Source organism: Amblyomma mixtum, chromosome 6 (genome assembly GCF_055824585.1).
Source record: "Amblyomma mixtum isolate Tamu chromosome 6, ASM5582458v1, whole genome shotgun sequence".
NCBI lineage: Eukaryota > Metazoa > Arthropoda > Arachnida > Ixodida > Ixodidae > Amblyomma > Amblyomma mixtum.
The window spans coordinates 8,352,126-8,364,842 of NC_143017.1; positions in this window are offsets into that span (position 1 = coordinate 8,352,126).

Genomic DNA, 12,717 nt, shown 5'->3' on the forward strand with positions numbered 1-12,717 from the left:
TGCCTGCAGCCTGCCTGCCTGCCTGCCTCTGCCTGCCTGCCTGCCTCTGCCTGCCAGCCTACCTGTGCCTGCCTGCCTGCCTCTGCCTCTGCCTCTGCCTGCCTGCCTCTGCCTGCCTGCCTCTGCCTCTGCCTCTGCCTGCCTGCCTCTGCCTCTGCCTGCCTGCCTCTGCCTGCCTGCCTCTGCCTGCTTGCCTCTGCCTCTGCCTGCCTGCCTGCCTGCCTCTGTCTGCCTGTCTGCCTGCCCTCTGCCTGCCTGCGGCCTGCCTGCCTGCCTGCCCCTACCTGCCTGCCTGCCTGCCTGCCTCTGCCTGCCAGCCTGCCTCTGCCTGCCTGCCTGCCTGCCTCTGCCTGCCTGCCTGCCTGCCTGCCTCTGCCTGCCTGCCTGCCTCTGCCTCTGCCTGCCTCTGCCTGCCTCTGCCAGCCTCTGCCTGCCTCTGCCTGCCTCTGCCTCTGCCTCCCTCTGCCTGCTTCTGCCTCTGCCTGCCTCTGCCTGCCTCTGCCTCTGCCTGCCTCTGCCTCTGCCTGCCTCTGCCTGCCTGCCTCTGCCTGCCTGCCTGCCTCTGCCTCTGCCTGCCTCTTCCTGCCTCTGCCTGCCTCTGCCTCTGCCTGCCTCTGCCTGACTGCCTCTTCCTCTGCCTGCCCCTGCCTGCCTGCCTCTGCCTCTGCCTGCCTGCCTCTGCCTTTGCCTGCCTCTGCCTCTGCCTGCCTCTGCCTGCCTGCCTCTGTTTGCTTCTGCCTGCCTGCCTGCCTCTGCCTCTGCCTGCCTGCGTGCCTGCCTCTGCCTCTGCCTGCCTGCGTGCCTGCCTTTGCCTCTGCCTGCCTGCCTGCCTCTGCTTGCCTCTGCCTGCCTGCCTCTGCCTCTGCCTCTGCAAGCCTCTGGCTGCCTGTGCCTGCCTGCCTGCCTTTGCCTCTGCCTGCCTGCCTCTGCCTCTGCCTGCCTGCCTGCCTCTGCATCTGCCTGCCTGCCTGCCTCTGCCACTGCCTCTACCTGCCTGCCTGCCTCTGCCTCCGCCTGCCTGCCTCTTCCTCAGCCTGCCTACCTCTGCCTGCCTGCCTCTGCCTGTGCCTGCCTCTGCCTCTGCCTGCCTCTGCCTGCCTCTGCCTGCCTGCCTCTGCCTCTGCCTGCCTCTGCCTGCCTGCCTCTGCCTCTGCCTGCCTCTGCCTGCCTCTGGCTGCCTGCCTTCCTCTGCCTCTGATTGCCTCTGCCTGCCTGCCTCTGCCTCTGGCTGCCTCTACCTGCCTGCCTCTGCCTGCCTGCCTCTGCCTCTGCCTGCCTCTGCCTCTGCCTGCCTCTGCCTGCCTCTGCCTCTACCTGGCTCTGCCTTCCTCTGCATCTGCCTGCCTCTGCCTCAGCCTGCCTCTGCCTCTGCCACTACCTGCCTGCCTCTGCCTGCCTCTGGCTCTACCTGCCTCTGCCTGCCTCTGCCTGCCTCTGCCTGCCTCTGCGTCTGCCTGCTTCTGCCTCTGCCTCAGCCTGCCTCTGCCTCTGCCTCTGCCTGCCTCTGCCTCAGCGTCTGCCTCTGCCTCTGCCTGCCTGCCTCTGCCTCTGCCTGCCTGCCTGCCTTTGCCTCTGCCTCTCCCTGCCTGCCGCTGCCTCTGCCTGCCTGCCTGCCTGCCTGCCTCTGCCTGCCTGCCTGCCTGCCTCTGCCTGCCTGCCTGCCCCTGTCTGCCTGTCTGCCTGCCTGCCTGCCTGCCTCTGCCTGCCTGCCTGCCTCTGCCTGCCAGCCTGCCTCTGCCTGCCTGGCTGCCTCTGCCTGCCTGCCTGCCTCTGCCTGCCTGCCTGCCTCTGCCTGCCTCTGCTTGCCTCTGCCTCTGCCTCTACCTGCCTCTGCCTGCCTCTGCCTCTGCCTGCCTCTGCCTGCCTCTGTCTCTGCCTGCCTCTGCCTCTGCCTGCCTCTGCCTGCCTCTGCCTGCCTCTGCCTGCCTCTGCCTGCCTCTGCCTGCCTGCCTGCCTGCCTCTGCCTGCCTGCCTCTGCCTCTGCGTGCCTCTGCCTGCCTCTGCCTGCCTCTGCCTGCCTCTGCCTGCCTCTGCCTGCCTCAGCTTGCCTCTGCCTGCCTCTGCCTGTGCCTGCCTGCCTCTGCCTCTGCCTGCCTCTGCCTGACTGCCTCTTCCTCTGCCTGCCCCTGCCTGCCTGCCTCTGCCTCTGCCTGCCTGCCTCTGCCTCTGTCTGCCTCTGCCTTCCTCTGCCTGACTCTGCCTGCTGCCTCCGCCCCTGCCTGCCTCTGCCTGCCTCTGCCTGCCTCTGCCTGCCTCTGTTTGCTTCTGCCTGCCTGCCTCTGCCTCTGCCTCTGCCTCTGCCTGCCTGCCTCTGCCTCAGCCTCTGCCTCTGCCTGCCTGCCTCTGCCTCAGCCTCTGCCTCTGCCTACCTGACTCTGCCTCTGCCTGCCTGCCTCTGCCTCTACCTGCCTGCCTCTGCCTGCCTCTGCCTGCTTGGCTCTGCCTCTGCCTCTACCTGCCTGCCTCTGCCTCTGCCTGCCTGCCTGCCTTTGCCTCTGCCTCTGCCTGCCTGCCTCTGCCTCTGCCTGCCTGCCTCTGCCTCTGCCTGCCTGCCTCTGCCTCTGCCTGCCTGCCTGCCTGCCTGCCTGCCTCTGCCTGCCTGCCGGCCTCTGCCTGCCTGCCTGCCTCTGTCTGCCTGTCTGCCTGCCTGCCTACGGCCTGCCTGCCTGCCCGCCTCTGCCTGCCTGCCTGCCTGCCTCTGCCTGCCTGCCTGCCTCTGCCTGCCTCTGCCTGCCTCTGCCTGCCTCTGCCTGCCTCTGCCTGCCTCTGCCTGCCTGCCTCTGCCTCTACCTGCCTGCCTCTGCCTGCCTCTGCCTGTATGCCTGCCTCTGCCTCTGCCTCTGCCTGCCTCTGCCTGCCTCTGCGTCTGCCTGCCTCTGCCTCAGCCTGCCTCTGCCTCTGCCTGCCTGCCTCTTCCTCTGCCTCAGCCTCTGCCTCTGCCTGCCTGACTCTGCCTCTGCCTCTGCCTGCCTGCCTGCCTGCCTCTGTCTGCCTGTCCTCTGCCTGCCTGCGGCCTGCCTGCCAGCCTGCCTCTGCCTGCCTGCCTGCCTGCCTCTGCCTGCCTGCCTGCCTGCCTCTGCCTGCCTGCCTGCCTCTGCCTCTGCCTGCCTCTGCCTGCCTCTGCCAGCCTCTGCCTGCCTCTGCCTGCCTCTGCCTCTGCCTCCCTCTGCCTGCCTCTGCCTCTGCCTGCCTCTGCCTGCCTCTGCCTGCCTCTGCCTCTGCCTCTGCCTGCCTCTGCCTGCCTCTGCCTGCCTCTGCCTGCCTCTGCTGCCTCTGCCTGCCTCTGCTGCCTCTGTCTGCCTCTGCCTCTGCCTGCCTCTGCCTGCCTCTGCCTCTGCCTCTGCCCCTGCCTGCCTGCCTCTGCCTCTGCCTGCCTGCCTCTGCCTCTGCCTGCCTCTGACTCTGCCTGCCTCTGCCTGCCTCTGCTTGCCTCTGCCTCTGCCTGCCTCTGCCTGACTGCCTCTTCCTCCGCCTGCCCCTGCCTCTGCCTGCCTGCCTCTGCCTCTGCCTGCCTCTGCCTGCCTCTGCCTGCCTCTGCCTGCCTCTGCCTCTGCGTGCCTCTGCGTCTGCCTGCCTCTGCCTCAGCCTGCCTCTGCCTCTGCCTGCCTGCCTCTGCCTCTGCTTCTGCCTCAGCTTCTGCCTCTGCCTGCCTGACTCTGCCTCTGCCTGCCTGCCTCTGCCTCTGCCTCTGCCTGCCTGCCTCAGCCTCTGCCTGCCTGCCTGCCTCTGCCTCTGGCTGCCTTTGCCTCTGCCTCTGCCTGCCTGCCTCTGCCTCTTCCTGCCTGCCTCTGCCTCTGCCTGCCTCTGACTCTGCCTGCCTCTGCCTGCCTCTGCTTGCCTCTGCCTCTCCCTGCCTCTGCCTGACTGCCTCTTCCTCCGCCTGCCGCTGCCTCTGCCTGCCTGCCTCTGCCTCTGCCTGCCTCTGCCTGCCTCTGCCTGCCTCTGCCTCTGCGTGCCTCTGCGTCTGCCTGCCTCTGCCTCAGCCTGCCTCTGCCTCTGCCTGCCTGCCTCTGCCTCTGCTTCTGCCTCAGCTTCTGCCTCTGCCTGCCTGACTCTGCCTCTGCCTGCCTGCCTCTGCCTCTGCCTCTGCCTGCCTGCCTGCCTCAGCCTCTGCCTGCCTGCCTGCCTCTGCCTCTGCCTGCCTTTGCCTCTGCCTCTGCCTGCCTGCCTCTGCCTCTTCCTGCCTGCCTCTGCCTCTGCCTGCCTGCCTCCGCCTGCCTCTGCCTGCCTGCCTCACTGCCTGCCTGCCTGCCTCTGCCTGCCTCTGCCTGCCTCTGCCTGCCTGCCTGCCTGCCTCTGCCTGCCTGCCTCTGCCTCTGCCTGCCTGCCTGCCTCTGCCTCTGCCTGCCTGCCTGCCTCTGCCTCTGTCTGCCTCTGCCTCTGCCTCAGCCTCTGCCTTCCTGACTCTGCCTCTGCCTCTGCCTGCCTGCCTCTGTCTCTGCCTGCCTGCCTCTGCCTGCCTGCCTCTGCCTTATCCTCTACCTCTGCCTGCCTGCCTCTGCCTCTGCCTGCCTGCCTGCCTGCATGCCTCTGCCTGCCTGCCTCTGCCTTCCTGCCTCTGCCTGCCTGCTTGCGGCCTGCCTGCCTGCCTGCGGCCTGCCTGCCAGCCTGCCTGCAGCCTGCCTGCCTGCCTGCCTGCCTGCCTGCCTCTGCCTGCCTGCCTGCCAGCCTACCTGTGCCTGCCTGCCTGCCTCTGCCTGCCTGCCTGCCTCTGCCTGCCTGCCTGCCTGCCTCTGCCTCTGCCTCTGCCTGCCTGCCTCTGCCTGCCTGCCTCTGCCTCTGCCTCTGCCTCTGCCTGCCTGCCTCTGCCTCTGCCTGCCTGCCTCTGCCTGCCTGCCTCTGCCTGCTCGCCTCTGCCTCTGCCTCTGCCTGCCTCTGCCTCTGCCTGAATCTACCTGCCTCTGCCTCTGCTTGCCTCTGCGTCTGCCTGCCTCTGCCTCTGCCTCTGCCTGCCTCTGCCTCTGCCCTCCTCTGCCTCTGCCTGCCTCTGCCTGCCTGCTTCTGCCTCTGCCTGCCTCTGCCTGCCTCTGCCTGCCTCTGCCTCTGCCTCTGCCTGCCTCTGCCTCTGCCTGCCTCTGCCTGCCTCTGCTGCCTCTGCCTGCCTTTGCCTCTGCCTGCCTCTGCCTCTGCCTGCCTCTGCCTGCCTCTGCCTCTGCCTCTGCCCCTGCCTGCCTGCCTCTGCCTGCCTGCCTCTGCCTCTGCCTGCCTCTGCCTGCCTCTGCTTGCCTCTGCCTCTCCCTGCCTCTGCCTGACTGCCTCTTCCTCCGCCTGCCGCTGCCTCTGCCTGCCTGCCTCTGCCTCTGCCTGCCTCTGCCTGCCTCTGCCTGCCTCTGCCTCTGCGTGCCTCTGCGTCTGCCTGCCTCTGCCTCAGCCTGCCTCTGCCTCTGCCTGCCTGCCTCTGCCTCTGCTTCTGCCTCAGCTTCTGCCTCTGCCTGCCTGACTCTGCCTCTGCCTGCCTGCCTCTGCCTCTGCCTCTGCCTGCCTGCCTGCCTCAGCCTCTGCCTGCCTGCCTGCCTCTGCCTCTGCCTGCCTTTGCCTCTGCCTCTGCCTGCCTGCCTCTGCCTCTTCCTGCCTGCCTCTGCCTCTGCCTGCCTGCCTCCGCCTGCCTCTGCCTGCCTGCCTCACTGCCTGCCTGCCTGCCTCTGCCTGCCTCTGCCTGCCTCTGCCTGCCTGCCTGCCTGCCTCTGCCTGCCTGCCTCTGCCTCTGCCTGCCTGCCTGCCTCTGCCTCTGCCTGCCTGCCTGCCTCTGCCTCTGTCTGCCTCTGCCTCTGCCTCAGCCTCTGCCTTCCTGACTCTGCCTCTGCCTCTGCCTGCCTGCCTCTGTCTCTGCCTGCCTGCCTCTGCCTGCCTGCCTCTGCCTTATCCTCTACCTCTGCCTGCCTGCCTCTGCCTCTGCCTGCCTGCCTGCCTGCATGCCTCTGCCTGCCTGCCTCTGCCTTCCTGCCTCTGCCTGCCTGCTTGCGGCCTGCCTGCCTGCCTGCGGCCTGCCTGCCAGCCTGCCTGCAGCCTGCCTGCCTGCCTGCCTGCCTGCCTGCCTCTGCCTGCCTGCCTGCCAGCCTACCTGTGCCTGCCTGCCTGCCTCTGCCTGCCTGCCTGCCTCTGCCTGCCTGCCTGCCTGCCTCTGCCTCTGCCTCTGCCTGCCTGCCTCTGCCTGCCTGCCTCTGCCTCTGCCTCTGCCTCTGCCTGCCTGCCTCTGCCTCTGCCTGCCTGCCTCTGCCTGCCTGCCTCTGCCTGCTCGCCTCTGCCTCTGCCTCTGCCTGCCTCTGCCTCTGCCTGAATCTACCTGCCTCTGCCTCTGCTTGCCTCTGCGTCTGCCTGCCTCTGCCTCTGCCTCTGCCTGCCTCTGCCTCTGCCCTCCTCTGCCTCTGCCTGCCTCTGCCTGCCTGCTTCTGCCTCTGCCTGCCTCTGCCTGCCTCTGCCTGCCTCTGCCTCTGCCTCTGCCTGCCTCTGCCTCTGCCTGCCTCTGCCTGCCTCTGCTGCCTCTGCCTGCCTTTGCCTCTGCCTGCCTCTGCCTCTGCCTGCCTCTGCCTGCCTCTGCCTCTGCCTCTGCCCCTGCCTGCCTGCCTCTGCCTGCCTGCCTCTGCCTCTGCCTGCCTCTGACTCTGCCTGCCTCTGCCTGCCTCTGCTTGCCTCTGCCTCTCCCTGCCTCTGCCTGACTGCCTCTTCCTCCGCCTGCCGCTGCCTCTGCCTGCCTGCCTCTGCCTCTGCCTGCCTCTGCCTGCCTCTGCCTGCCTCTGCCTCTGCGTGCCTCTGCGTCTGCCTGCCTCTGCCTCAGCCTGCCTCTGCCTCTGCCTGCCTGCCTCTGCCTCTGCTTCTGCCTCAGCTTCTGCCTCTGCCTGCCTGACTCTGCCTCTGCCTGCCTGCCTCTGCCTCTGCCTCTGCCTGCCTGCCTGCCTCAGCCTCTGCCTGCCTGCCTGCCTCTGCCTCTGCCTGCCTTTGCCTCTGCCTCTGCCTGCCTGCCTCTGCCTCTTCCTGCCTGCCTCTGCCTCTGCCTGCCTGCCTCCGCCTGCCTCTGCCTGCCTGCCTCACTGCCTGCCTGCCTGCCTCTGCCTGCCTCTGCCTGCCTCTGCCTGCCTGCCTGCCTGCCTCTGCCTGCCTGCCTCTGCCTCTGCCTGCCTGCCTGCCTCTGCCTCTGCCTGCCTGCCTGCCTCTGCCTCTGTCTGCCTCTGCCTCTGCCTCAGCCTCTGCCTTCCTGACTCTGCCTCTGCCTCTGCCTGCCTGCCTCTGTCTCTGCCTGCCTGCCTCTGCCTGCCTGCCTCTGCCTTATCCTCTACCTCTGCCTGCCTGCCTCTGCCTCTGCCTGCCTGCCTGCCTGCATGCCTCTGCCTGCCTGCCTCTGCCTTCCTGCCTCTGCCTGCCTGCTTGCGGCCTGCCTGCCTGCCTGCGGCCTGCCTGCCAGCCTGCCTGCAGCCTGCCTGCCTGCCTGCCTGCCTGCCTGCCTCTGCCTGCCTGCCTGCCAGCCTACCTGTGCCTGCCTGCCTGCCTCTGCCTGCCTGCCTGCCTCTGCCTGCCTGCCTGCCTGCCTCTGCCTCTGCCTCTGCCTGCCTGCCTCTGCCTGCCTGCCTCTGCCTCTGCCTCTGCCTCTGCCTGCCTGCCTCTGCCTCTGCCTGCCTGCCTCTGCCTGCCTGCCTCTGCCTGCTCGCCTCTGCCTCTGCCTCTGCCTGCCTCTGCCTCTGCCTGAATCTACCTGCCTCTGCCTCTGCTTGCCTCTGCGTCTGCCTGCCTCTGCCTCTGCCTCTGCCTGCCTCTGCCTCTGCCCTCCTCTGCCTCTGCCTGCCTCTGCCTGCCTGCCTCTGACTCTGCCTGCCTCTGCCTGCCTGCCTCTGCCTCTGCCTGCCTGCCTCCGCCTGCCTCTGCCTGCCTCTGCCTGCCTCTGCCTGCCTCTGCGTCTGCCTGCCTCTGCCTCAGCCTGCCTCTGCCTGCCTCTGCCTATGCCTGCCTCAGCCTGCCTCTGCCTCTGCCTGCCTCTGCCTATGCCTGCCTCTGCCTCTGCCTGCCTCTGCCTGCCTGCCTCTGCCTCTGCCTGCCTCTGCCTGCCTCTGCCTGCCTCTGCCTGCCTGCCTCTGCCTCTGCCTGCCTCTGCCTGCCTGCCTGTGCCTCTGCCTGCCTGCCTCTGCCTCTGCCTGCCTCTGCCTGCCTGCCTCTGCCTCTGCCTGCCTCTGCCTCTGCCTGCCTGCCTGCCTCTGCCTCTGCCTGCCTCTGCCTGCCTCTGCCTGCCTCTGCCTGCCTGCCTCTGCCTCTGCCTGCCTCTGCCTGCCTGCCTCTGCCTCTGCCTGCCTGCCTGCCTTTGCCTCTGCCTCTCCCTGCCTGCCCCTGCCTCTGCCTGCCTGCCTGCCTGCCTGCCTGCCTCTGCCTGCCTGCCTGCCTGCCCCTGTCTGCCTGTCTGCCTGCCTGCCTGCCTGCCTGCCTCTGCCTGCCTGCCTGCCTCTGCCTGCCAGCCTGCCTCTGCCTGCCTGGCTGCCTCTGCCTGCCTGCCTGCCTCTGCCTGCCTGCCTGCCTGCCTCTGCCTGCCTCTGCCTGCCTCTGCTTGCCTCTGCCTCTGCCTCTACCTGCCTCTGCCTGCCTCTGCCTCTGCCTGCCTCTGCCTGCCTCTGTCTCTGCCTGCCTCTGCCTCTGCCTGCCTCTGCCTGCCTCTGCCTGCCTCTGCCTGCCTCTGCCTGCCTCTGCCTGCCTGCCTCTGCCTCTGCGTGCCTCTGCCTGCCTCTGCCTGCCTCTGCCTGCCTCTGCCTGCCTCTGCCTGCCTCTGCCTGCCTCTGCTTGCCTCTGCCTGCCTCTGCCTGTGCCTGCCTGCCTCTGCCTCTGCCTGCCTCTGCCTGACTGCCTCTTCCTCTGCCTGCCCCTGCCTGCCTGCCTCTGCCTCTGCCTGCCTGCCTCTGCCTCTGTCTGCCTCTGCCTTCCTCTGCCTGACTCTGCCTGCTGCCTCCGCCCCTGCCTGCCTCTGCCTGCCTCTGCCTGCCTCTGCCTGCCTCTGTTTGCTTCTGCATGCCTGCCTCTGCCTCTGCCTCTGCCTGCCTGCCTCTGCCTCAGCCTCTGCCTCTGCCTGCCTGTCTCTGCCTCAGCCTCTGCCTCTGCCTACCTGACTCTGCCTCTGCCTGCCTGCCTCTGCCTCTACCTGCCTGCCTCTGCCTGCCTCTGCCTGCTTGGCTCTGCCTCTGCCTCTACCTGCCTGCCTCTGCCTCTGCCTGCCTGCCTTTGCCTCTGCCTCTGCCTGCCTGCCTCTGCCTCTGCCTGCCTGCCTCTGCCTCTGCCTTCCTGCCTCTGCCTGCCTGCCTGCCTGCGGCCTGCCTGCCAGCCTGCCTGCAGCCTGCCTGCCTGCCTGCCTCTGCCTGCCTGCCTGCCTCTGCCTGCCAGCCTACCTGTGCCTGCCTGCCTGCCTCTGCCTGCCTGCCTGCCTCTGCCTGCCTGCCTGCCTGCCTCTGCCTCTGCCTCTGCCTGCCTGCCTCTGCCTCTGCCTCTGCCTGCCTGCCTCTGCCTCTGCCTGCCTGCCTCTGCCTGCCTGCCTCTGCCTGCTTGCCTCTGCCTCTGCCTGCCTCTGCCCCTGCCTGCCTCTGCCTCTGCCTGAATCTACCTGCCTCTGCCTCTGCTTGCCTCTGCGTCTGCCTGCCTCTGCCTCTGCCTCTGCCTGCCTCTGCCTGCCTGCCTCTGCCTGCCTGCCTCTGCCTCTGCCTGCCTGCCTCCGCCTGCCTCTGCCTGCCTCTGCGTCTGCCTGCCTCTGCCTCAGCCTGCCTCTGCCTGCCTCTGCCTATGCCTGCCTCAGCCTGCCTCTGCCTCTGCCTGCCTCTGCCTCTGCTTGCCTCTGCCTCTGCCTGCCTCTGCCTGCCTGCCTCTGCCTCTGCCTGCCTCTGCCTGCCTGCCTCTGCCTCTGCCTGCCTGCCTGCCTCTGCCTCTGCCTGCCTCTGCCTGCCTGCCTGCCTGCCTCTGCCTCTACCTGCCTCTGCCTGCCTCTGCGTCTGCCTGCCTCTGCCTCAGCCTGCCTCTGCCTCTGCCTCTACCTGCCTGCCTCTGCCTGCCCCTGCCTCTACCTGCCTCTGCCTCTGCCTGCCTCTGCCTGCCTCTGCCTGCCTCTGCCTGCCTCTGCCTGCCTCTGCGTCTGCCTGCTTCTGCCTCTGCCTCAGCCTGCCTCTGCCTCTGCCTCTTCCTGCCTCTGCCTCAGCCTCTGCCTCTGCCTGCCTGCCTCTGCCTCTGCCTGCCTGCCTGCCTGCCTTTGCCTCTGCCTCTCCCTGCCTGCCTCTGCATCTGCCTGCCTGCCTGCCTGCCTCTGCCTGCCTGCCTGCCTGCCTCTGCCTGCCTGCCTGCCCCTGTCTGCCTGTCTGCCTGCCTGCCTGCCTGCCTCTGCCTGCCTGCCTGCCTCTGCCTGCCAGCCTGCCTCTGCCTGCCTGGCTGCCTCTGCCTGCCTGCCTGCCTCTGCCTGCATGCCTGCCTGCCTCTGCCTGCCTCTGCCTGCCTCTGCTTGCCTCTGCCTCTGCCTCTGCCTGCCTCTGCGTCTGCCTGCCTCTGCCTGCCTCTGTCTCTGCCTGCCTCTGCCTGCCTCTGCCTGCCTCTGCCTGCCTCTGCCTGCCTGCCTGCCTGCCTCTGCCTGCCTGCCTCTGCCTCTGCCTGCCTCTGCCTGCCTCTGCTTGCCTCTGCCTGCCTCTGCCTTTGCCTGCCTGCCTCTGCCTCTGCCTCTGCCTCTGCCTGCCTGCCTCTGCCTCTGCCTGCCTGCCTCTGCCTGCCTGCCTCTGCCTGCTCGCCTCTGCCTCTGCCTCTGCCTGCCTCTGCCTCTGCCTGAATCTACCTGCCTCTGCCTCTGCTTGCCTCTGCGTCTGCCTGCCTCTGCCTCTGCCTCTGCCTGCCTCTGCCTCTGCCCTCCTCTGCCTCTGCCTGCCTCTGCCTGCCTGCCTCTGACTCTGCCTGCCTCTGCCTGCCTGCCTCTGCCTCTGCCTGCCTGCCTCCGCCTGCCTCTGCCTGCCTCTGCCTGCCTCTGCCTGCCTCTGCGTCTGCCTGCCTCTGCCTCAGCCTGCCTCTGCCTGCCTCTGCCTATGCCTGCCTCAGCCTGCCTCTGCCTCTGCCTGCCTCTGCCTATGCCTGCCTCTGCCTCTGCCTGCCTCTGCCTGCCTGCCTCTGCCTCTGCCTGCCTCTGCCTGCCTCTGCCTGCCTCTGCCTGCCTGCCTCTGCCTCTGCCTGCCTCTGCCTGCCTGCCTGTGCCTCTGCCTGCCTGCCTCTGCCTCTGCCTGCCTCTGCCTGCCTGCCTCTGCCTCTGCCTGCCTCTGCCTCTGCCTGCCTGCCTGCCTGCCTCTGCCTCTGCCTGCCTCTGCCTGCCTCTGCCTGCCTCTGCCTGCCTGCCTCTGCCTCTGCCTGCCTCTGCCTGCCTGCCTCTGCCTCTGCCTGCCTGCCTGCCTTTGCCTCTGCCTCTCCCTGCCTGCCCCTGCCTCTGCCTGCCTGCCTGCCTGCCTGCCTGCCTCTGCCTGCCTGCCTGCCTGCCCCTGTCTGCCTGTCTGCCTGCCTGCCTGCCTGCCTGCCTCTGCCTGCCTGCCTGCCTCTGCCTGCCAGCCTGCCTCTGCCTGCCTGGCTGCCTCTGCCTGCCTGCCTGCCTCTGCCTGCCTGCCTGCCTGCCTCTGCCTGCCTCTGCCTGCCTCTGCTTGCCTCTGCCTCTGCCTCTACCTGCCTCTGCCTGCCTCTGCCTCTGCCTGCCTCTGCCTGCCTCTGTCTCTGCCTGCCTCTGCCTCTGCCTGCCTCTGCCTGCCTCTGCCTGCCTCTGCCTGCCTCTGCCTGCCTCTGCCTGCCTGCCTCTGCCTCTGCGTGCCTCTGCCTGCCTCTGCCTGCCTCTGCCTGCCTCTGCCTGCCTCTGCCTGCCTCTGCCTGCCTCTGCTTGCCTCTGCCTGCCTCTGCCTGTGCCTGCCTGCCTCTGCCTCTGCCTGCCTCTGCCTGACTGCCTCTTCCTCTGCCTGCCCCTGCCTGCCTGCCTCTGCCTCTGCCTGCCTGCCTCTGCCTCTGTCTGCCTCTGCCTTCCTCTGCCTGACTCTGCCTGCTGCCTCCGCCCCTGCCTGCCTCTGCCTGCCTCTGCCTGCCTCTGCCTGCCTCTGTTTGCTTCTGCATGCCTGCCTCTGCCTCTGCCTCTGCCTGCCTGCCTCTGCCTCAGCCTCTGCCTCTGCCTGCCTGTCTCTGCCTCAGCCTCTGCCTCTGCCTACCTGACTCTGCCTCTGCCTGCCTGCCTCTGCCTCTACCTGCCTGCCTCTGCCTGCCTCTGCCTGCTTGGCTCTGCCTCTGCCTCTACCTGCCTGCCTCTGCCTCTGCCTGCCTGCCTTTGCCTCTGCCTCTGCCTGCCTGCCTCTGCCTCTGCCTGCCTGCCTCTGCCTCTGCCTTCCTGCCTCTGCCTGCCTGCCTGCCTGCGGCCTGCCTGCCAGCCTGCCTGCAGCCTGCCTGCCTGCCTGCCTCTGCCTGCCTGCCTGCCTCTGCCTGCCAGCCTACCTGTGCCTGCCTGCCTGCCTCTGCCTGCCTGCCTGCCTCTGCCTGCCTGCCTGCCTGCCTCTGCCTCTGCCTCTGCCTGCCTGCCTCTGCCTCTGCCTCTGCCTGCCTGCCTCTGCCTCTGCCTCTGCCTGCCTGCCTCTGCCTGCCTGCCTCTGCCTGCTTGCCTCTGCCTCTGCCTGCCTCTGCCCCTGCCTGCCTCTGCCTCTGCCTGAATCTACCTGCCTCTGCCTCTGCTTGCCTCTGCGTCTGCCTGCCTCTGCCTCTGCCTCT